At 43.5% G+C, this 21,329-nt stretch overlaps 1 long non-coding RNA gene and 1 pseudogene across 2 annotated transcripts in view; one reads left to right on the top strand and one right to left on the bottom strand.

The window, feature by feature from the left end:
- Positions 1 to 3,492: 3,492 nt before the first annotated feature.
- The window catches only part of LOC311582864, an 82,898-nt gene continuing 65,061 nt past the window's right edge, over positions 3,493 to 21,329 (bottom strand). The window contains exons 4-7 of the long non-coding RNA XR_014774286.1: positions 14,815 to 15,035; positions 13,020 to 13,130; positions 12,181 to 12,261; positions 3,493 to 4,000 (exon numbers count right to left, since the gene is read on the bottom strand). This is a non-coding gene — a long non-coding RNA (uncharacterized lncRNA). The remainder of the gene's footprint in view (positions 4,001 to 12,180; positions 12,262 to 13,019; positions 13,131 to 14,814; positions 15,036 to 21,329) is intronic.
- LOC311582609 (histone-binding protein RBBP7-like) lies at positions 4,040 to 4,948 on the top strand (annotated as a pseudogene). The gene is made up of 2 exons: positions 4,040 to 4,050; positions 4,207 to 4,948. The product of its transcript is annotated as a histone-binding protein RBBP7-like (transcript).

Genomic DNA, 21,329 nt, shown 5'->3' with positions numbered 1-21,329 from the left:
TTGGCGTTTCTTATAGCACATTCATAACTAGTTACATGGAGCCATGTCTTAGGTCACTCTGCTTCTAGAATTCTCCATCACCCCAAGACTCCATTCAGAGGAAGTATCTTTCCAGAAGTCCAGGTAGTCTATACAAAACACATCTTCAGGCTAACATATTGGAATCCTAGAATTTCTGAAAGAAGATGGTCTGGACATACCTTAGCCAAGTCACATACCCCTTAGTAATAAACATCCTAAATAAATAATGGGTGATTCAGAGCCTGGTAAAAAGCAAGAGCTGTGTGTGCTCACCCATCTCTCATCACAAATAAACAGGAGTTGCATTTGTTTCTTTTTTTGGTGCACAGGGACAAGGGACCATTGCCTCAAAGGTCAAATTATATTAACAGAAACAGATTTTTAAATAGATGAAAGAGGATGCCCACTTGAGGAAAACTAGTCACACCAAGAGAATGTTCCATTCTGAGAAGATTGAGTTCTTATGACATACAAGAGAAACTGAAATATGACATAAAGAACATGTGAAAACTATTTATGGAGAAGCTCTTTACAAACCAGATTCTGGAAAAGTAACACTTAACAAATACAACAGTTTTAATTAGTGTGTGTTTGCATCCATATACACATGTACGAAGGCCACTCATCAACTTTAGCTGTTGCTCTTTTAGGCACAATATGCCTTGTTTTTTGAGACAGGATCTCTCACAGGTGTGGAATTCAACAATAGGCTTGGTGAGCTGATCCACAAACGCCAAAGATCCTCCTGTGTCTGCTGCCCCAACACTAGACTTGATAGCATGTGTCACCACTCTGTAGTCTTTCTTAATATGAGTTCTAAGTGTTATATTGAAAACAGATGTTAGGGTTAAAGGAAATTTTAGGGTTAAAACACCAAAGAACAATGAGGAAAATAAAGAAAAGGGCTTGAAGTTGGTTATAAAACAGCGAAGCTGGCCAGATAAGAGAAAGAACAGGACTCTGGAAAAACAAAGCCAGTCTTGGCAGGCTTCGGTTGGCTCCCACAGTGCCCCTCTGAGGAGCATATGCAAGGCGCTGCTGCTGTTACATATAGTCTTACCTCCCATGCATATAGCTGCAACAGACTGAACTGTGGGTAAGGATGGCTTCTTTTTTTTTTTTAAAGATTTATTTATTTATTACATATACATGTACACCTGCACACTAGAAGAGGGCCCCAGACCTCATTATAGATGGCTATGAGGCACCATGTGGTTGCTGGGAATTGAACTCAGGACCCCTGGAAGAACAGACAGTGCTCTTAACCACTGAGCCATTGCTCCAGCCCAGGATGGCTTCCAAAAAGTCTCTTAATGTATTCCAGAAAGGCTGCCCCAAGTCTCTCCATAAACAAAGAGCTAAATAAAAGGCAACCAAGAAAAAAACTAGCTCCCCATAGGTAGAAAAGTGGTGAGCTATAAGCTGGCCACATAAACATGAGAATACAGTTTAATGGATGGCTAGTAGACCCTACGAAAGCCAGGTGCTAACAGACCTAGCCAAGGTCAGAAGCTTACAAACCAAGCCAAGGCCTGGGGGACATGCACAAATCATGTGAACCTCCATTGGCTTGGTCCATGATTTGCCCAGAGACTTAGCCAGTCCCAGTGGACATGACCTCTTTCCTTGTCCTGTTTCTGCCATAAGTCCTATAAAAAGATGCTGGGCTGGCAGCTCAACAGAACTCTCTAGGGATCCCTTCCACTTTGGGAATCTTAGTTTTCCTGCTCTTTTCCTAATAAACTTGCTTTCTCATGTTCACTCCACCTTTGTCTGCATTTTCACCCCTCAAATACCTGCACCATAGGGATCAAACTCAGATTCTGGTTCTAGCAAGGCACGTGCTTTACTGACTGAGCCATGCCTCTAGCCCCAATTGCTCTAAGATTTTTACTTTTCTAATTACTCCAACTAATAGTTGAGTGGCTGTGGTAATTATAGCTGCTTCATCTACTTCTGGACAAATGAGAGAATTGTGTTTCCCTGTCCCCTGGGAATTTAGGAGGAGAATGTGACCTTCTTTAGCCAATTAAATGTGAAGGTTAATAAATCATTCCCAGATGGAAGATTCCAGGGGTGGGTGCACATTTCTATACACTGCTGTCCTCCCTCAATCGTCACCACAGACACACAACCTGGCTTTTTTGCCATGAGCTCCCAATGGAGGTGCGCTCAGCAATCCCTCAACCCTGCCTTTCTCACTGGCAAACTGCATGTTCACACAGATCACTATCTCTTTGTAATTGTGTTGCTAGTTACACTTAATTTTGACAAATTAATATGGTTAACATTGTAAAGTATAAAATACATTAACATGCCTACAAAGTACTAATCTCAATGCAAAATAAGCCATCAACCACTTTGGCTATTCAGGAATTACTTATATCAAGATGCATTAATTAGTCATTGGAAAATTGTTTGCCATTTGCACAATAATTTCTATGTTTATTAGTGTACATTAATTGTGACGTTTTCATTCATGTATATGATGTACCTTGATCATATTCACCTGTAGCCTTCTCTTCTTATTCTCGTCCTCTTTCCCTGGATCCTCTTCCTTTCCTTACTTGTCCTTCCACTTGTCCGTCTTTTTCTCTCGAGAGTCCCTGTGTGAGGGAGAACATGATACTTGTCTTTCTGACTCTAGCTTATTTTGTTCAGCATATCTCTGTCTACAACCATTTTCCTGCAAATAATGTGATTTCATTCCTCTTCTTCTGTCTATGCATGTGTATTTGTGGGCTAGTGTGCATGTATGTGTATGTGCAAGCATGTGGAGGCCCCGGTACAAGCTCTGATGTCATTCCTCAGGCACAGCCCATCTTGTTCATTAGGATTTATTTGGTTGGTTTTAGGTTTTGGGGGTGGTGGTTGTTGCTGTTGTTGTTGTTGAAATAGGGTCTTCCACTGGCTTGTAGCTCACCAAGTAGGCAAGGGTGGCTGGCTAGGCAGGCGGTGGTGGCGCACACCTTTAGTCCCAGCACTCGGGAGGCAGAGGCAGACGGATCGCTGTGAGTTCAAGGCCAGCCTGGTCTACAAAGTGACTCCAGGACAGCAAAGGCTACACAGAGAAACCCTGTCTGGAAAAACCAAAACAAACACAAGCAAACAAAACAAACACAAAAGAATGGCTGGTTAACCAGCTCCAGGGGCCCACATTTCCAGTAGTGGAATTACAATCTCTGCCACCACACCTGACTTTATTAGGTGAGCTCTGACAGTCACACTCAGGCCCTCATAATGGAAAGGGTATTGCTTTATTAACCAAGCTCTCTCACCAGCCTCACTTTCTTCTTCGTTGTAGATGACTGTTATTCCGTTGGCAGCAGGACCAGTTCTTATGACCATTTGTATATGCTGAACTCTTAGCTTGCACTGTCTTTCCCTCTCCCATATTCACATAGCAATGCCTTCTGATAAGATACAGAAGACGAGGGAGAGCGAGCGAGAGGGAAGCATCTCAGACCTCAGTACCCGCAATCGGGGAGGAGGCAGGAGAGAAGGACCTATTATCTGGGCAGCGCCCAGACAGCCAGACGGAGCTCAGGTTTTCCAAGCTACGGAGTGACGTGCCTGGGAAAGGCAGGAGCGCTGACGTAGGGCTGCTCTTGCCTAGTGAGAAGTCCAAGGCGGCAAAGTGGGGGCAAACGACCTGACGCAAGATGGCGAGTAAAGAGATGTTTGAAGATACTCTGGAGGAGCATGTCATCAACAAAGAATATAAAATCTGGAAGAAGAGTACACCGTTTCTGTATGACGTGGTTATGACCCATGCTCTCCAGTCTTACTGTTCAGTGGCTTCCGGAAGTGACTGGATCAGAACGAAAGGACTATGCCCTCCACTGGCTTGCGCTGGGCGCTCATACATCAGACAAGCAGAATCAGCTGGCGGCCGCTCAGGTTCATATTCCCATTGATGATGCGCAGTTTGATGTTTCCCATTGTGACAGTGGCAAGGGAGAATTTGGTGGCTTTGGTTCTGTAATAGGAACAACTGAATGTGAAATTAAAATTAATCATGAAGGAGAAGTAAACCACGGTTGTTATATGCCACAGAATCCTCACATCATTGCCACAAAAACACTATCTTCTGATGTATTGGGTTGGTTTTTTTTTTCAAAATATAGACATAGACTTCATTAAATGCCGCTCAATCCCCAGTGAAGATCTTTCATTATAAAACAGTTTTCCATACAACTGCAAGGCAAGACGCCCTATTAAACCAGATCCAAGTGGAGAATTCAATCCTGATCTTAGATTAAGAGGTCACCAAAAGGCAGGCTATGGTCTTTCCTGGAATTCTGATTTGAGTGGACATCTCCTGAGTGCATCTAATGACCACACCGTCTGCCTGTGGGATGTAAATGCAGGACCAAAGGAAGACAAAATTGTCGATGCTAAAGCAGTCTTTACTGGCTACTCAGCTGTTGCAGAGGATGTCACCTGGCATCTGCTGCATGTGCCCTTGTCTGGATCTGTTGCTGATAATCAGGAACTTATGACATGGGACACCAGGTCCAATACCACTTCTAAGCTCACACACTGCTGAGGTGAACTGCCTCTCATTCGATCCCTGCAGTGAGCTCACTCTAGCAACTGGCTCTGCAGATAAGACTGCAGCTTTATGGGACCTTTGTAATCTAAAACTAAAACTCCAAACCTTTGAATCGCACAAGGATGAAAATTTTCAGGTACATCGGTCTCCACATAATGAAACTATTCTGGCTTCAAGTGGTGCTGATTGCCATTGAATGATTGGGATTTAAGTAAAACTGGGGAGAAACAATCAGCAGAGGACACAGAAGACGGGCCTCCAGAACTCCTGTTTAGTCATGGAGGACACACTCCCAGGGTTTCAGACTTCAGGTGGAACCCCAGTGAACCGTGGGTCATTTGCTCAGTGTCTGAAGATACGGTAGATGCCTGAAAATATTTACAATGAAGAGCCAGATGGCACGTCGGAACAGGAAGGGCAGGATCTTAAACCTGAAGTATGAGGTGTTTGTACTGAATGTACTGCAGCATGAACGCTTGATTCATCAAGGGCCAAAAATGCATTGTATAGTGAATGTAACTGGGATGACTTGTGGCCGTCTTTTCCCTCTGGTTCCTGTACTTTCAAGTAAGCTGTTGTGTGCTGTATGGTATTGCAGCTGTTGGCCAAGGGGGAATGTTGCTTAAGAAAGGACATCACTATTCTTTTGAAATACACATTGCTGGCCATTGCCTTTGATTCAACTGTTTTAAGTCCTCGTTTTCTCAAACCTTAAGTGCTTGCTGAAATCCCCAAAAATACAAGGATAATTTTTACACATTTTCCTTCCAATACTTCTTGATTGGCTTTGCAGAAATAAAATTAAAAAAAAAAAAGACACAGAAGACACTGACACTGACACTTTCTCCAGATGCAGTCCTGAAGCAGCATTTTATCCCAAAATAGCACTAGAAACCACCCTACACCCTAACGTATTACTGTGCGTCTGGTTAAAACTATCTCACCCCAGCTCTTAAACTTCCCGGGACAGGTGAACCTATTCGGAACCATGTATTCTTATCAGCTAACCCAGCACCTAGCATTTAAGTGTTTATTGGTAGAATGTGTGAATGAATTCAAGAATGAATTGAGCTATTGAAGCAGAGAAGTCTTGTTGCCAAGAGCCCATAAGAACTCAGATCTTATTTCTACTCCTCATCAGATGGCATAAGGTGACCACTCAATAGGTTGAATATGACATATGAAAGTCTTTGAGTTTTGCCCTTGGAGGGGTTGGGGGCTGCAGGATATTTGATCACACTATGGACCCTAAGATTATGTTATTTACTGGAAAAACGTATTTCTAGTTATGGTGTGGCTCAGCCTAGCACACACCTCTAATCCAAGAGCTTTCTGCTTGAATATTATAAACAGGATTAAATGAAGTCAACCATAGGTCAAGAGGCAGAGCAAGCAACCAGTTGACAGGAAGTGAATATAAGATTATTAAGAAAAAAATAGAGAGTAAGAGGCAGTCAGGAAAACAGAGAAATGCACAGGAAGTAGAAGGGAGGGACATTCAGTTTGAGGGGTCTTTGAGACTGTATGGGAGAAGGCCTCCTCCTGAGGAGGAAGGTCAGCTAGGTACTTTCTCTGCCTCCTTGAGCTAGCAGGCGTTCACCCTAGCATCTGGCTCCTGAGTCTTTATTGGCAAAAATCAAGAATTAAGATTTTGTTAAAAACAACAGTGGAGGAAGGTGGAGGTACCTCAGAAGCTGACATCAAACTCCATAAGCTGCTGGAGACTGAAATACTTATCTTCCCTCCTCTACCTCCTGAGAGCTGATACTGCAGGCTTCAGTCCCTACTCCCAACTTATGTGACACCGAGGAATTGACCCCAGAGCTTCCTGCACATGAGGAAAGGACTTTGCAAACTAAGCTACATTCCCAGCCCTTTATTTTTCTTCTTATACTCAAGTTTACTGCTCTTTTCAGAGGAAAAATTTAGCTCTTTTCAGTGGAAAAGTAGTTAGGTGGGATCTCTGGATTTCACATATTAACTATGAATCCCAGGACAGCCCTGGAGCTTGTTCAGTGTGATGACAATGGGTGAGCGCTCGCTCTCTCTCTCTCTCTCTCTCTCTCTCTCTCTCTCTCTCTCTCTCCATTTGTTAAATAAGAAAGTAGGCACACAAATTGAGCTCTCTGTCTTTAAACAAGCCCTTATACTGAAAAACAGCCAGACAGTATTTTAAATTGCAGGCATAAAGTAGTCAAGTAGTCTTCTGAAATTGGGCCAAAGGACAAAATCCTGGAATAAATATATGAAGTAGAGATTCCAGGCAGGCACACTGCACGGCTGACTCACTTATAAATGCGGTTTAGGCCATCCTCACCAGACATCTGGCTTGCTAGCATTCTCCTCCCTGGTTGTTAAGGTCAAGGTTCAGGCAATGGATAGTGTTGGTCGCATCGTGGAACACATTTAGACACGAGGCTGGCATTTTGGCCTGGCTTCTGAAGACACAGAAAAAGATCTCAGTTCTTATCTGCGCTGTCACACTGCTTCTGGGCGTGCTTCCCCATTCATGTTGCTTAGTGACAACAACATAACTTTCTCTCTTTCCAATAAAATATATTAGAGAGAAAGAAAAGAAGAGAAAAAACCCATGCCAGGTCAAACTTCCTCAGTTCTCAGGAAATGAGAAACCTCAAGCAAAACAACTTAAGATCCCACAAGTGTGTGATGAGCTTTTTTTTTTCTGTTTCTGGTGGGTCTTTCGTAAGGGAAGATGGATGGGCTCTATTGTACATTTTGTAAAATTCTTAGGCTAAATATAGCAGCTGGGCCAACAAACTCTAGTTATATCTATTTTCAGGGAAGTGGCTAGCCAGTGCTTCTGGCCAGCTCCCTTGGGAGGGTGAGAACAGTAAGTGTTGCACTCTCTCTCTCTCTCAGGGTGAACTTGTGCACTCTAACTCAGCCCAAGTGGAGACCTCCAGTCAGGTGGACGGCCTGGGCACAGGTGCTCAGGACCCTGAATCACAGCCAGGAGGCAAAGGCTAAGGCCACTCAGCCCAGAGACGGAGTTTATTCATCCAATCAAATCAAAAGGAGTATTAAATAGTTTATTCTGGAGCCAAAGTGTGAGTAATCACGGCCTGGGAATTCAGATGTGGGCTCCACGTCCCAGTGTGAAAGCAGTTTCATGGAGTTGTTATGGTATCAGAACAAAGAAAGTTATAAATCAAAAAAATTAAAATACATTGATAAAAGCATTTTGGGCAGTTACAGCAGGTGGGGGAATCTCAGCTATACCTCTCAGATGCTATCTGAGAGCATTTCTTGGAGCCCCTATTGGTGGTTAATAGGGTTTTGTTAAGTTAATACATTCCAAAGGTTTTTTTTAATCTGTTTATCAGGATGTTAGGCCTGACTCAGAGAAACTGTAATAAGGCTCCAACCCTGGCAACATTCAAAATACCCAGTCACTGAAGTCTTTGATTAATATCAGCCTTTGTAGATACAGTTTCTTTTCCTGTTCACAGAAATTAAGATTCAAAACATGGCTAATAGGGCTGAGGTGTCCCCACTTAACATCCGTGAACAAGAGCAGTAGATCCTGGTGCTGATTTTGTCTGCTTTCAGATATTTACCTGCTGTGTTAACTGCTCACAGAGGGGGAGGGACTGCCACACAATTTTCTAGCACCAAAAAAGAAAAACAAAACCAACATGTAGAGAAAATTTAACCCAGCAACATGGCTACTCTGGCAGGACTATGCTAACCTTAACCCTTTAACCCCAGGGGATAGAGGCAAACAGGTCTCTGAGTTCAAGGCCAGCCTGGTATAGAGCAAGTTTCAGGTAAAGAAAAGCTTAGGTCCAGGCGTGGTGGTACAGGCCTTTAATCCCAGCACTTCAGAGGCAGGCATGAGTTCTAGTCAGTTCAGTTGAGTCAGTGAGTTGAGGCGCAGTGCTGTGGAGATGAGTTTGTGGAATTCAGAGGCAGTTTTTACCAGGAAAGTTTTACACAGAGAGGTTGAAGACAGAACAAGCTAAACACAGTGAAGACAAAATGAGCCAGAAAATAAGAAGGAGCCAAAAGATTAAAACAGATTACAGCAAATAGTTGAAGGCCAAGTGGAGCAATTCAGTGAGAAACTGAGAGAAGCCAGATTGAATCAATCGACTTGGAGAGGAGTTTGAGCCAGAACAGCTAAATTGAACAAGAAAGGGCAAGCTTATTCAGCAGTAAGTCTCAGAGGCTAGAAAACATTCTAGGCCTAGATTAGATTGTATGGAGGTTAGAAGCTCCCAGGACTAGGCCTAGGTTAGCAGACAGAGGCAGTAAGTCTCAAGATGACATTTAAAACAGGCAAATGCTGGGACTTGCCTGACTCTGTGCTGAGAGTGGTATGGAGAGTGGAGGGTTCAGGAGACCAGCAAGGCTGGTGGATCTGGACCCAGGGGGACCTGCACAAGCTGATGCACCAACCAAGGACAACGCATGCAGGGAACTAGACCTCCTGTTCAGATGTAGCAAATGGACAGCTCGTTCTCCAAGGCTGTGTGGGGAGTGAGGACTGCCTCTGACATGAAGTCTGGTGCCCTCGATTTGGTGACTTCCTCTTGGCTGGAAGGCCTGTGGGCACACAGAGGAAGGAGATGCAGGCTGTCCAGATGAGACTTGATAGGCTGTGGTCAGATGTGGGGGAGGAACACCCCCATCAGAGGCCTAGGGGAGGAGAATAGGCCAGAAGAGGGAGGAAGGACGGGAACAGAACTAAGATGAATAAATTAATTAATTAATTAAAAATAAATATTTAAAAAGATACTTTCATACAAATAAACAAACAAAAAACAAAACCCAGACTGTATAGTGTGAGTCAACAGGAACTAATGTTTTAAAGCCCTGTTGGCTTGCACTGTGGCTTCAAAGTCTACACCTCTCTTAACATCATAAGCCTCACTTATTTGCAAACCAATCAACTCCACAGACAGACTGGGAATGTGGCTCAAAAATGGTGTGCTTGCCTAGCATGCACAGGGGCCTGGCTATGAGCCTAGCAGTGGGAGGAAAGGGACAGGCAGAGGGGAGGGGTAGGAGAGGGAGGGGAGGGGGAGGAGAGGGAAGGGAAGAGAATCTGCCCCACAGCTGGGTCTTATTTTATTTACAGCTCAATGGGCATAGCAAACAACATTTCCTACAAACAGGAAAGCGTATGTGGCATATGGCGAGTGATGCTCCATTACAAAGAATTCCCATTTAGGTCACTAGTTGGGAAATCTTGGGCAGATAGCTGGTGCTCCAGCGTAATTGGCAAGAGAGTATTTCTCTGTTCAGAATTTTCCAGCTTGTGTAAATAAAAGCTTTCTTATGCTCTCCAAACCATTTCATCATTAGAGAGATCCTTTGTCTTCTTTCTATCTTTCTCTTTTGGGGGGTTTTGCTATTGTTGTTGTGTTGGTTGTTTTCTCTCTCTCTCTCTCTGTGTGTGTGTGTGTGTGTGTGTGTGTGTGTGTGTGTGTGTGTGTGTGTGTGTTTGTTTGTTTGTTTTTTGAGACAGGCTCTGTGTAGCAGAGCCCTGGCTGTCCTGGGCTCACTCTGTAGACCAGGATGGCTTCTGAACTCACAGAAATCCTCCTGCCTCTGCCTTGCACCACCATCTCTTGGCTCATCTTTCTTATTCTTAAAGTGGCCCAGATCTCCTGGGGAAATAGAAGGACACAGAGGGTCCTAGAAACCTATAAGAAGAACATTGTGATGGGTGGATTGGGACCCAGGGGGTCTGCTCAAACTATTGCACTAACCAAGGACAATACAATAGTAAACATCCAACCCCTTCTCTGATCTACCCAATGGACAGGACATTCTCCACAGTTAGATGGAGAGCGGGGACGGGGACTGACTTTGACATGAGCTCTGGTGCTCCATATTTGACCACCTCCCCTTGGTGGGGAGGCCTGGTGGCACTCAGAGAAAGAATAAGCAGGCTACCAAGATGAGACTTGATAGCCTATGACCATATAGTTAGGGAGGAGGTCCCCCTCAGTCATAGACCTAGGGGAGGGGAATAGGGTGAAAGTGGGAGGGAGGGAAGAATGGGAGGATACAAGTGATGGGATAACAATTGAGTTGTAATCTGAATAAATTAATAAAATTAAAATTTAAAATTAAAGAAATTTTATTTCTAGATTTAGAAAATGGGAGGAAGGGGAAACAGACCATAGAAGGCGAAGAAAGACATAAAGTGACTATAAGAATATATATGTAAGACGTACATATAATCTACACAATTATCCAGATGTGTAAATTAGTCTATATAATGTAATGCATAGAACACATTAAATACATCATATAATTTTAAGTATAGTGCATAATTAATATAAATATGTTAATATGAATTATATAATGTATTATGTATGTGTGTATTCTGAAGATATTGTTGCTTGCAATCAACTTAGGATTTAAGGACTCAACATGGATCACAGGCTGGAGAATAGCTCTGTGAAATGCATATGCAACAAAAATAAACAGCTGTGGCTGTTGTGCCAAGGCAACACCCATTTAAAAACATCTGAGAAAGGGGAGAGTCCTAGCTGTAGGATAAGAGAGAGAAAATAAACATGACTTTTTCCCTGGGCTCATACATTGCATTTTCACATCTATTACACACTGATGTGCACATGGGCTGGTGTTACTATTATGTTTATACTATTTAACCATTTTGTTGGTTTCCAAACTTAAGACTGTTGGTTCCAGTCATCTTTTCCTTCTTATTCTTCCTGCTGTCTTGTATATTCTATGTTATTGTAAAAGTCCACCTCTGTGTCTTCTTTTGATTTATAGAGTTTATCTTGAGATGACATCAGGTGCTCAGGCAAAGAGCCAGATGCTCAATTTCTGCAGAGCTCACAAACTGTGTAAAAGGAGACAGCTTAGATTGTGAGAAATTCTTAAAATATTAAGAAGACACTGACCTTCTGCAAATGAGATTGGTGTTTTAAACAGCAATTTGAAAAAGGAAACCTTTATTCCAATAAGACTTGGAAAAATTGAATACTTTATTTCTTGGAAAATGTACATTATTACAAAAAAAAAAAAGTTTAAACTGGTGATTGTAAAAAGGAAAAACAAGTGGCCCATATCTCCACATTTTGTCCAACGCTTTTTACAAAGTAGGCAGCTAACCTAATGAGGAGCATTTAAAGTACTTATTAATATATGAGGGGAACATTCAAAAGTATGAATTCTAAAACTAAAAGTAAAAGCTCCTGGTAAAATAAAATGGATTTCCTTTTCTTTTGTTAATCCACAGCACAATTCAATTCCACCATTAAAAGTCTAAAATCCACAGTATTTTTCCATAGTAGAAAACATTGATCTAGCTTACTACAGATGTCCCTAGAAGGCTAGGACCATGACCACAGATTTGCATCAAATTAGCTGTATGGTACCCTAGAGTGAAGGCATTCTCTGCATGTCTGCAGCAGGTTATTTAGAAAGGACAGAGCTGAGCATTAGGAACCTTTAGATAGACCTGAAAAGTTTCAATTCAAACAATGGTTCGTTGTTTCACAGATAACAAATGCAGGTGTGCAAATGTGCTGGAGGTCACAGGATATGTCTAACTATGTATAATTGTGGTGTGGGGGTGGGGAGTGCTGAGTGGGGCACACCTGGGCTGGGAGGGGTATCCTCCTTCATTCAGCCTGGAGGAGTCCTGGGTCTGCCATCCACAGGGAAGAAGGAGTGTGCATCTGAGGATGAGAGCACTGTGCAATCAATGAACTATTGAAAGAAGCAGGTGTCTCCATACACTTAGTTTAGGGCTATAATCAAATCAAATTTAGAGTAGCAGTTTGAGGTACATACTTTATTATTGTGTATTATATAAGTAAGAGAAAAAGTGAAGCTGGTCATGATGGTTCATGCCTTTAGTCCTAGCACTTGGGAGGCAGAGGAAAGTGGGTTGATATGAGTTCAAGACCAGCCTGGTCTACAAAGTGAGTCCAGGACAGCTAAGGATACACAGAGATAGCCTGTTGGAGGCGGAGGGGAAGAGGAAAAGTGAGGAGTTTATGGAAATGAATTAAATTAGGATCTCATTGGTGCTGTTGTTCCAGGAAGAAGTGGGTTTGGCTGCTAGTGACAGAATCCAAAATCACAAAGATTAAAATAATGATAGACATTTGAGGGTAGAGACTGGGTTCCACTGGAAGAGTACTTGCCTGCCACACAGGAATGGTGGACTTAATTCTCAACACTTCATAAACTAGGCATGATTGGTGCGTGCTATTAACCCCAGCCCTATGGAGGCCTAGGCAGGAGGGTCAGGAGTTCAGAGTCATCTTCAACTACACAGGAAGTTTGAGGCCAATCTGGGTTACATAACCCTTCTCACAATCATCATCAGAGTCCTTGGGGAATGGTCCTAAGATGTGCCTGTCTTGTGCTGAGCATGGTGAGCTCTTGTCACCTCAGGAAGATTCACATCTAATTCTGCCTCCTACATTACCATCTTCCATCTTGCTAAACACTCAGTGTCAGTCAGCTGGCATCTAGGGTACCAGAGTCTGTGCCTTGTCCTCCATGGGATTTGGACACCACCACAGGCAGGAGATGCTGTCTTAAAAAAAAAATAGTCTTTTATCCTCCATGGAGTTAAAGTTACCACCAAGTAAGAAGAAAATAACCATAACATAAGAACCCAAGTTCAGTCCCCAGAGCCCATTAAACAAACAAATAGTAGCATGCTGATGGTGACTCCAGGGGCCAGCCAACTTAACTTACACCAAAAAGCTGCAATCTGCTGAGAGGCTGTCTTGAAAATAACTAAAGTAGGCAGTTCCTGAGGAATGACACCCTATCCAGGTTGACCTCTGATTTACATGCCCCCCCTCTCTTTCACACACACACACACACACACACACACACACACACACACACACACACACACTCAATATATACCAGACTCTACAAAGCCAAATGACTCAGCTTCATGATTATGGAGCACTAAAATGTTACAGACCAAAAACAAATTATCTTGGACCATTTTTAGTCCCTGAGACCATCCCTCCCCTACTTTTGTATCTGGTTTAACACCAAACAAACAAACAAAAATGCCTTACAGCAGGATTTTTTTTTCTTCAAGACAAAGTTCCTCTGTGTAGCCATGGCTGTCCTGGACTCTCTTTGTAGACCAGGCTGGCCTCGAACTCACAGCCGTCTGCCTGCCTCTGCCTCCCGAGTGCTGGGATTACAGTCCTGCACCTCCACACCTGGCTACAGTGTGATCTTATAGAGACATTTTCTCAGTTGAAGCTCCCTCCTCTCTGATATCAAGTTAACATCATATCAGCCAGCACAACGCCCGTGGAAAACAACCCAGGAGCATGAGGACTGGGAAATAAAAGGAGCATAAAAAAGAACCTTCTATTGAAGGCCAAAGATGAGGAAGCATCTACCAAAGGGGGAGAGAAGGAAGGGAGCATACAAGATGAGACAGGAATACAGATGCACTGACTGGGGAAAGAAGGAAGAAAGTGGTCCAGCCATTCTGACCCGGCCTAGCTTTTTGGACTGACATGGTAGGATTCACAGCTGGCTCACGTAGTTACTCAAAGGTTCTCAGAAGCACCTTCTCTCCTGAGGATGTTTCACCCACAGAAAGAGAATCTGGGAATATTCCTTTCCTTTCATCTTCCCTCTGGCCTTACAATAGCTAAGAGCAAGTGTAGGAAGTAGCTAATGAATCAAAGTACAGCTGGGGGGAAATTAAGTCTCCCTACATTTACAGAAGAGGTTGAGGGGGAACTCAGTTGATAGAGTGCTGTCCTTGTGCACAGAGCCCTGGATTCCACGCCTCCCCCCCCCCCCCCGCCACTGCCCCACAGTACCACATAAACTAGAGATGGCTATATACTGATGCAATCCCAGCAATTGATGGGTGGAGGTAGGAGCAAGTTCAAGGTCATCCTTGATACACAGTGATAAATTCAATGCAACATATAATACATGAGATACTATTTTTTAAAAAAACAGCTATAGCAGTTGGCAAAGAAATGTAGGTATAACCTTGAACAGAGCTAAATGTTTTTGGCTAGCATTCTGAATTAAATACACTAATTGGTGGTTAGAAGACCTTTCATTACCTGAAGGTGACCGTGGTCATCTAGAAGCAAGAAACTAATTAGTGGACTAAAGGAGCAAGTCAGACAAAAATAAAAGTGCTTAATAATTATACCCCAGGGTTGCACTCCAACAACCCAGTAGCTACAAAGAGACAAAGATATTAAAACTAATATCCTTACCGTAGGTGAGCATGGATGTTCTAGTTGTTTGGGAGTTGCAGCTGAAATCTAACAGTTATAATTTAACTCAGCAGTCTCCAGTGGAAAGTGGACTCTTCTCTGATACTGTCTGTCAACTGGCCATTTTCCTTTATCCACATTGGCAAACAACAACAACAACAACAAACTCCTTGGGACTTGGAGTTCAGTACATGTGCTGAAGTCTTGTCATTTTCTGCAAACTAGTAAACAAAGAAACAGCATTTGCCAGAAGCCTAGTGCCTTAAGACAATAGAAACTCACAGCCCTATTGATCTCAGGGGTTCAGAAGCAGTAGGTTTATTCTCTTCTTGGGTTAGTAGGAGGCTGTGTATGCACCCGAAGCTCTGAGTCCTCACTCAAGTTGATCAGGTAGAGCTCTGTGACCTAAGGCTGTGTTAGGTAGCAACCCAGATATCAGCAGGATTAAAGGACATCAATGGTGGGCTCCTCCCTCATCAACATCCTGTACAAGCAGAAACTGAGTACTGCAGGGTCATGAGTAAAAAAATGGGATCTAGGTCTAACCTTCTACCATTGTAGAGACATACTTTCTAAACTGCCCTAAGATTGCTAGGTAAGCAGTGGGATTACTGATAAGTAACACTTTACTGTGCTATTCCCTCTCCTAAGAATGAGTCTAAGTAGGCCTGTCAATCACCTAGATAGGAAAACACCCTCAGGAAGCTGTCTTCTTAAACATACAACTGAGGGTTGGCGGTCCAACTCTATAATCTTTGCCCTTGGGAAGGTAGGAAGATCAAGAGTTGAAAGCCAGCCTGAGCTACATGAGACCCTGTCTCAAAAAAGAAAACAAATAAACAACAACAACAAAACTTAAGGCATGGGCTGGCACAATAGTCACTCCAACTATTAGCCAATCTCACTCTGAGTGTTTTCCTTTACAATGGTTCTTTTGTACAAAGCCTACTATTATAAAGAAAGAAAATCCAAACGTTTGATATTCCCAGTGAAGGCTCAAGAACCAGATGCTGGGGTGAAAGCCTGCTAGCTCAGAGGCAGAGAAAGCACCCCGCTGACCTTCCTACTCAGCCAGTGTCCCAGACAAAAAAAAGCCTTTCCTACTCAGCTCACATCCCAGAAGGAAAAGTCCTTCTCCTTCTCCATGCTATCTTAAATAACCTTCAACTCAATGTTCCTACTTCCTGTGCGTCTCTCTAGCCGTCATCTATCTTCTCACTCTCTATGGTTTTTTTCCCATGTTCACTTCCTGTTAATCTTGTTTATCTTCCATAAAAGGTGTGTGTGTGTGTGTGTGTGTGTGTGTGTGTGTGTGTGTAACACCAAATTAACAGATACTTTGATTTAAATGTTTCTCCCCAAAGTTTACATGCTTCAAACAACAACCCAGGAGTTCTATGCTAACGGCTTTTGAAGGCAGGTCCACATGGAAGTGGTAAGAGTTAGATGACATCATGAAGGTAGGGCACCAGGATGGTCCTGGTGGCTTTATACAAAGAGGAAAGACCCAAGCTTGCACACTGGCTTTTTCTGCTGTGTAACACTCCTGCCTTCACACCAGGCCTCCACCCACAAGCAGATGTCACGGACTTCCCAGGCTTGGGAATAGTGAGGGAGGAAAGCCCTTTAGAAGTTACCAGCCTCAGGTATCCAGCCAGATCATCAGAAAATGAAGTGAGACAACTTTATCCTTGGGAAAGGATAAAACTTGACAAAACAAACAAACAAAAACATCCCATGAGTTACAACGTCTACTCTGTTCCCTGCAGAGCAGGAAGGGAAGCCTAACAGTCTAAGTACTCCTTGTGCCAGCCTGACCTTTAATAGTTGATCAAGACAAGAGGCTCTGATATGTTTTTGTGTGGTCCCTCCCTTCAAAGGGAGACACTAGTGAGGAAGGAGCCATACCAGAGGGAGTAAATTCCCAGCCCTGAAGCACACAGGGCTTATCTCCCAAAATCAACACTGGTGCCCAATCCATCCCCACACTCAGGTCATCCTACTGTCGCCTTCAATGTAGTAAGGACACGTTATTCTGGGGCCATGATTTAGGATGCTGAGAGGCAGGCACAGTTCCTCTAGTTAAAGAAGCTGGGTCATGTCAGTGAAGGTAGAGACTTGTGTTATTTCAACTTTATACAATACTCCATGACTGCCCGCTCTCTGCACTCTATGAATCATACTGGGGATAAGTGATTTAAAGTCCTCCTGGATTGTACCCAGGAGGGTCTGTCAGTGTGGCTGGCTACCAATTGCTGCTTTATATCAATGCTAATGGAAGGAAATGCAATATGAAATCTTGGTCTGGGGGAAAATAAAAGAGTGGTGTTCATTGATTAAATCTACCTGAAAGCTTGACACATTTGTCAACCAAAGGTTGTATTTCTGAACAAGTCACATACCCTTAAGAAGGTGCCAGCAAAATGGGGGAACATTTTAGACAACATTGAAAACATTTGTCCCCTCAGTTAACATCTGTGGTGTCAGGTACTGGGCACCTCAAAAACTCCAAACCTTCCCAGTCAGTACTGGGGGCCTCCATGGACCCTACCTGCTCAAGACTCAGGCAAATGTGCTTAGATCCCAGAGCATAGACAGTATGAGAGTAAAGCAGGCCAATGGCCAGTGACCATGTTTTTTAGGTAAGGGGTCCTTTCCAATATGCCTGTTGCTGTTGCCAGTAGCAACAAGCTGTACAACTCTGAACAGCCAGATTTATCATCTTCTACCTGTGGAAGTCCAGAACAAGAAGAAAATGAAAAAGAAAAAAGAGGGGAAAAAAAGAAAAAAACAACTAAGTTCTCTCTAAGGGCCCGAAAAAAAAGTCTCTCTTTTCCCTTTCTGGCTTTGAAAGGCTACAAGTATCTCTGACTCTTGTCTGCCTTTCTTCATCTTTATGTTAGTAGGCCAGTGCCTCCTCTGACATCCATATCTAAGCTTGCTCTGTTCAGAAGTCCTGTTGGTTGCATGAGTTCCATCCACACTATCTAGAAAGCACCTTATCTCTGGACCCCTAAAGTGTCTAAGGGATTCGCAGACTCCTTATAGTCTTGTAAAATAAAAGGTACAGGACTTGGGGATCAGAACCAGACATCACAAAATGACTTTAATCCCCAGAACCTGTGCAAAAAAAAAAAAAAAATAGGCAAGGTGGTGCACACTTGCAATCCCAGCAGTGGACAGTGGATACAAGACATTTTCTGGGCTCACAACCTGGCCAACCTGGCTGAATCAGCTAATTCTAGGCTGGTTAGAGATCCGGACTCAAAACAGAAGGTAGAACAGGGTGTGGTCATGCACAGCTTTAATCTCAGCACTCAGGAAGCAGAGGCAGGTGGGTCTCTGTAGGCCAATCAGGGCTGCCTGGTGAGACCCTGTCTCAAAGAAAACAAAAGAAAGCTGGGCACAGTGTGGTAATCCCAGCACTCAGGGAGGCAGAGGCAGGCTGGTCTCTGTGAGTTCAAGGCCAGCCTGGTCTACAAAGTGAGTCCAGGACAGCCAGGGCTACACAGAGAAACCCTGTCTTGAAAACAAAACAAAACAAACAAACAAAAAAGAATCTGGACCTCCTGTAGCCAGACTTTCTGGTTTTTTGTTTATAAAGCTACCTCAAAATCTAGATTTTTATATGAGACCACCAAAGATGCCTAAATCTTTTTTCCTTCTGTTGTTGTTGCATTGTGTTGAGACGGTGTCTCATGTCACCCAGTCTGGAACTTGCTATGTAGCTGAGTTGTTGTTAATTTAAAACTATGGCCTAAAATGCTAATTATTAGGCTTATAGTTATTATGGTGGTATTATTAACCCAATTTCACAATCAATAAAGACACAGATGCCTGATAGATTTTAGAATAGCCTCATTTCACCTGGGGCAAGGCAGATATTACCTCCTAAGCTACCTTCCACTATTTCCCAGCCTCTATCCCATGCCATCTGTTTTAATCATTTCTATCTGGGCGACCTCCCATCCATAATTCCATAAACACTCACTTATTCTTGGCCGCTTTCCTCCATCCATGCTGATCCGACCATGTCCCTTCTCCATGGTAACCCACTGTTGATCCTTTCTTCCTTCCTCCTCCAATACTTCTCCTTCTCTCTCCCAAGGTCCTCATCTTCTTCCTCCATCTGCCCCACCCAGGTGGAGGCCTTTTAGTCAGCCAATCAAGAAGGCAAGGTTTCGTGGTAGTTAAAAGGCAGCAAGCAAACACAAAGCTCCAGCCAATGCTCTTACAGCTGACCTGAATTTCTAATTCTCCTGCCTCTACCTCCTAAATGCTAGGATTATAAGCCCAAGCCACCATGATCAGTCTTGTTTTGTTTGTTTGTTTTAAAAGCAAGGTCTTATCCTTAGCTACAGATCCTGCCTCCACCCATATACTAATATCAAGATGTGCACCGTGATGCCTAATTTTTATCTAATTATGTTAAGCATCATTCAGGCCAACTGAAATATTTACAGTCAAATTCACCCCAAGACCCCATTTTTGCTGTTGCTCTTCTCCAACCTTCCATGTTCCCAGAGCAATAACAAGGTTATTATCCTTAAACTACATCTCCACAAAAATAAAACACAGGAGAGAAGTGTAGTGACAGGACACCCTACCTTTCCATACATGCACGAGACTATCCATGTTAGTCTTTTCCTTAATTTTTTTTAACTGAAAAGAATAACAGTGGAGCCGGGTGTGGTGGCCAGCATCTTTAATCCCAGCACTCGGGAGGCAGAGGCAGGTTGATCTCTGTGAGTTCGAGGCCAGCCTGATCTATACAGGAAGTCCAGGACAGCCAAGGCTACAAAAATAACTCTGTCTGGAAAAAAAAAAGAAAACAAACAAACAAACAAAAGAATGACAGTGGAGTGGACAGGTCTACAATCAGACCCAGGAACTCAGGAATGTCACCCCCTATTTGTGAAGCCGAAAGGATTGCTGATTAAGCAGGGCCCTATGATAGGAGTTCCTAGAACTCTGCTCAGGTCTTCCACATCCCAAATAATGAAAACACACAGCCTATCGCTGTGCAGTGTACTAGGTCACCACACTCATGACTAATGTGCAGCGTTCAGCGGCTGTTTATGGTCACCTTTAGCCAAGCATGTATTTTTCAGTTCCTGGAATTCTGATGACAAAGTGTTGCTAGCCCTTCCTTCTCTGCCCCTGCAGGCTCTCAGCTTTGTAGGCTCAGTGTGTAGTGGCTGCTCTTCCAGGCATAAACTTAAGAATATAGAAACTTAGAGGAGATGAACTCCCAGAGATCTCACACTTCAGTTCAGACCAACTTCTAGGTTGAAGTCTCAGGGGCTTTTTGTTTTGTTCTGTTGTCAAATCCTAGGTCACCAAAGATGAGTCCACAACCCTTCCTGGGCAGCTTTTAAGTCTGTATATAGACCGAGGGAAGTCTTGGGCTGGTTACAAAATAGCTGTGGGTTTCTTGATGTGGTATTTCTGCTCCTGTGGGTGACATTTCCTGGGGCCGAGCACCTATTCACAAAGCACTGAAGATGGACAAAAGTCTAGCTTAGTGGTCTGCTGGGCTCCTTAGCTTACAGAGGCATGATGGATAGCTCAAAGGCAACTGCGTCAAAGCATTGGTGATGTTTCACAAAGGCTGCATCTCTGAAGCTTGTGCAAGTGAGTCTCCTCTCCCAGGCCATTGTCGTTGGCCTTGTAGCCTTGGGTAGGGGCCTATTAATCTTGTAACTTCCAGGGCTTATTAAACCCTTTATGTTTCAGGGGTTCCCCCAGTTTTAGGAGCTCCCTCCAGGAGGGAATGTTTTAATTCTGAAGAAGTGGCTACTGGTGGCTACTGCAATAGCCTCTGGCCCCCAGCCCTGAGTCTTCAGGTGTCACTTGCTGGCTTTGGTGGTACCCAGTAGTAAAAAGGGATGCAAAAACAAAGTAGATACAGAACCCATTTCCTCTGCATTCCCAGTTGATCAGGCCAATGAAAAGAAGATTTTTGAAGTGAGAATTTTGGTTTCTTTAAAAGACACAGCAGCCGGGCGGTGGTGGCGCAAGCCTTTAATCTCAGCACTCAGGAGGCTGAGGCAGGCGAATCGCTGTAAGTTCGAGGCCAGCCTGGTCTACAAAGTGAGTCTAGGACAGCCAAGGCTACACAGAGAAACCCTGTCTCAAAAAACCAAAAAATAAAAAAAAAAATTTAAAAAAATTTTTAAAAAGACACAGCAATATTATCAGAATATATTTTCATTTTAATCCCAGGTGTGGAGATATTGGGCTGCTTCACAGCAGCTGACTATGATTTGCCTCCTACTCTGTCAGGGGTGTGGTTTTCCCAGCTGCAGATAGTTTCTGTGAGTGTGTGACAGGGAACTGGACACCCCCAATCAGCAGGAAGTAGTCTAATGATAATGGCACCCCCTCTGCCTCTATACTTTTTTCTTTCCTATCTAGTGTTAGGGGTTGAAAGGGAAGAAGCAAAGGTGTGGAGAGCACACCCATGACCTGGGTCTTGAGGCAGGAAGACAACATGTTGTTGATCCAGATCTTGA

Source organism: Acomys minous (assembly GCF_964271855.1).
Source record: "Acomys minous genome assembly, chromosome: 14".
NCBI lineage: Eukaryota > Metazoa > Chordata > Mammalia > Rodentia > Muridae > Acomys > Acomys minous.
This window is presented reverse-complemented; position numbering and strand designations above follow the sequence as displayed.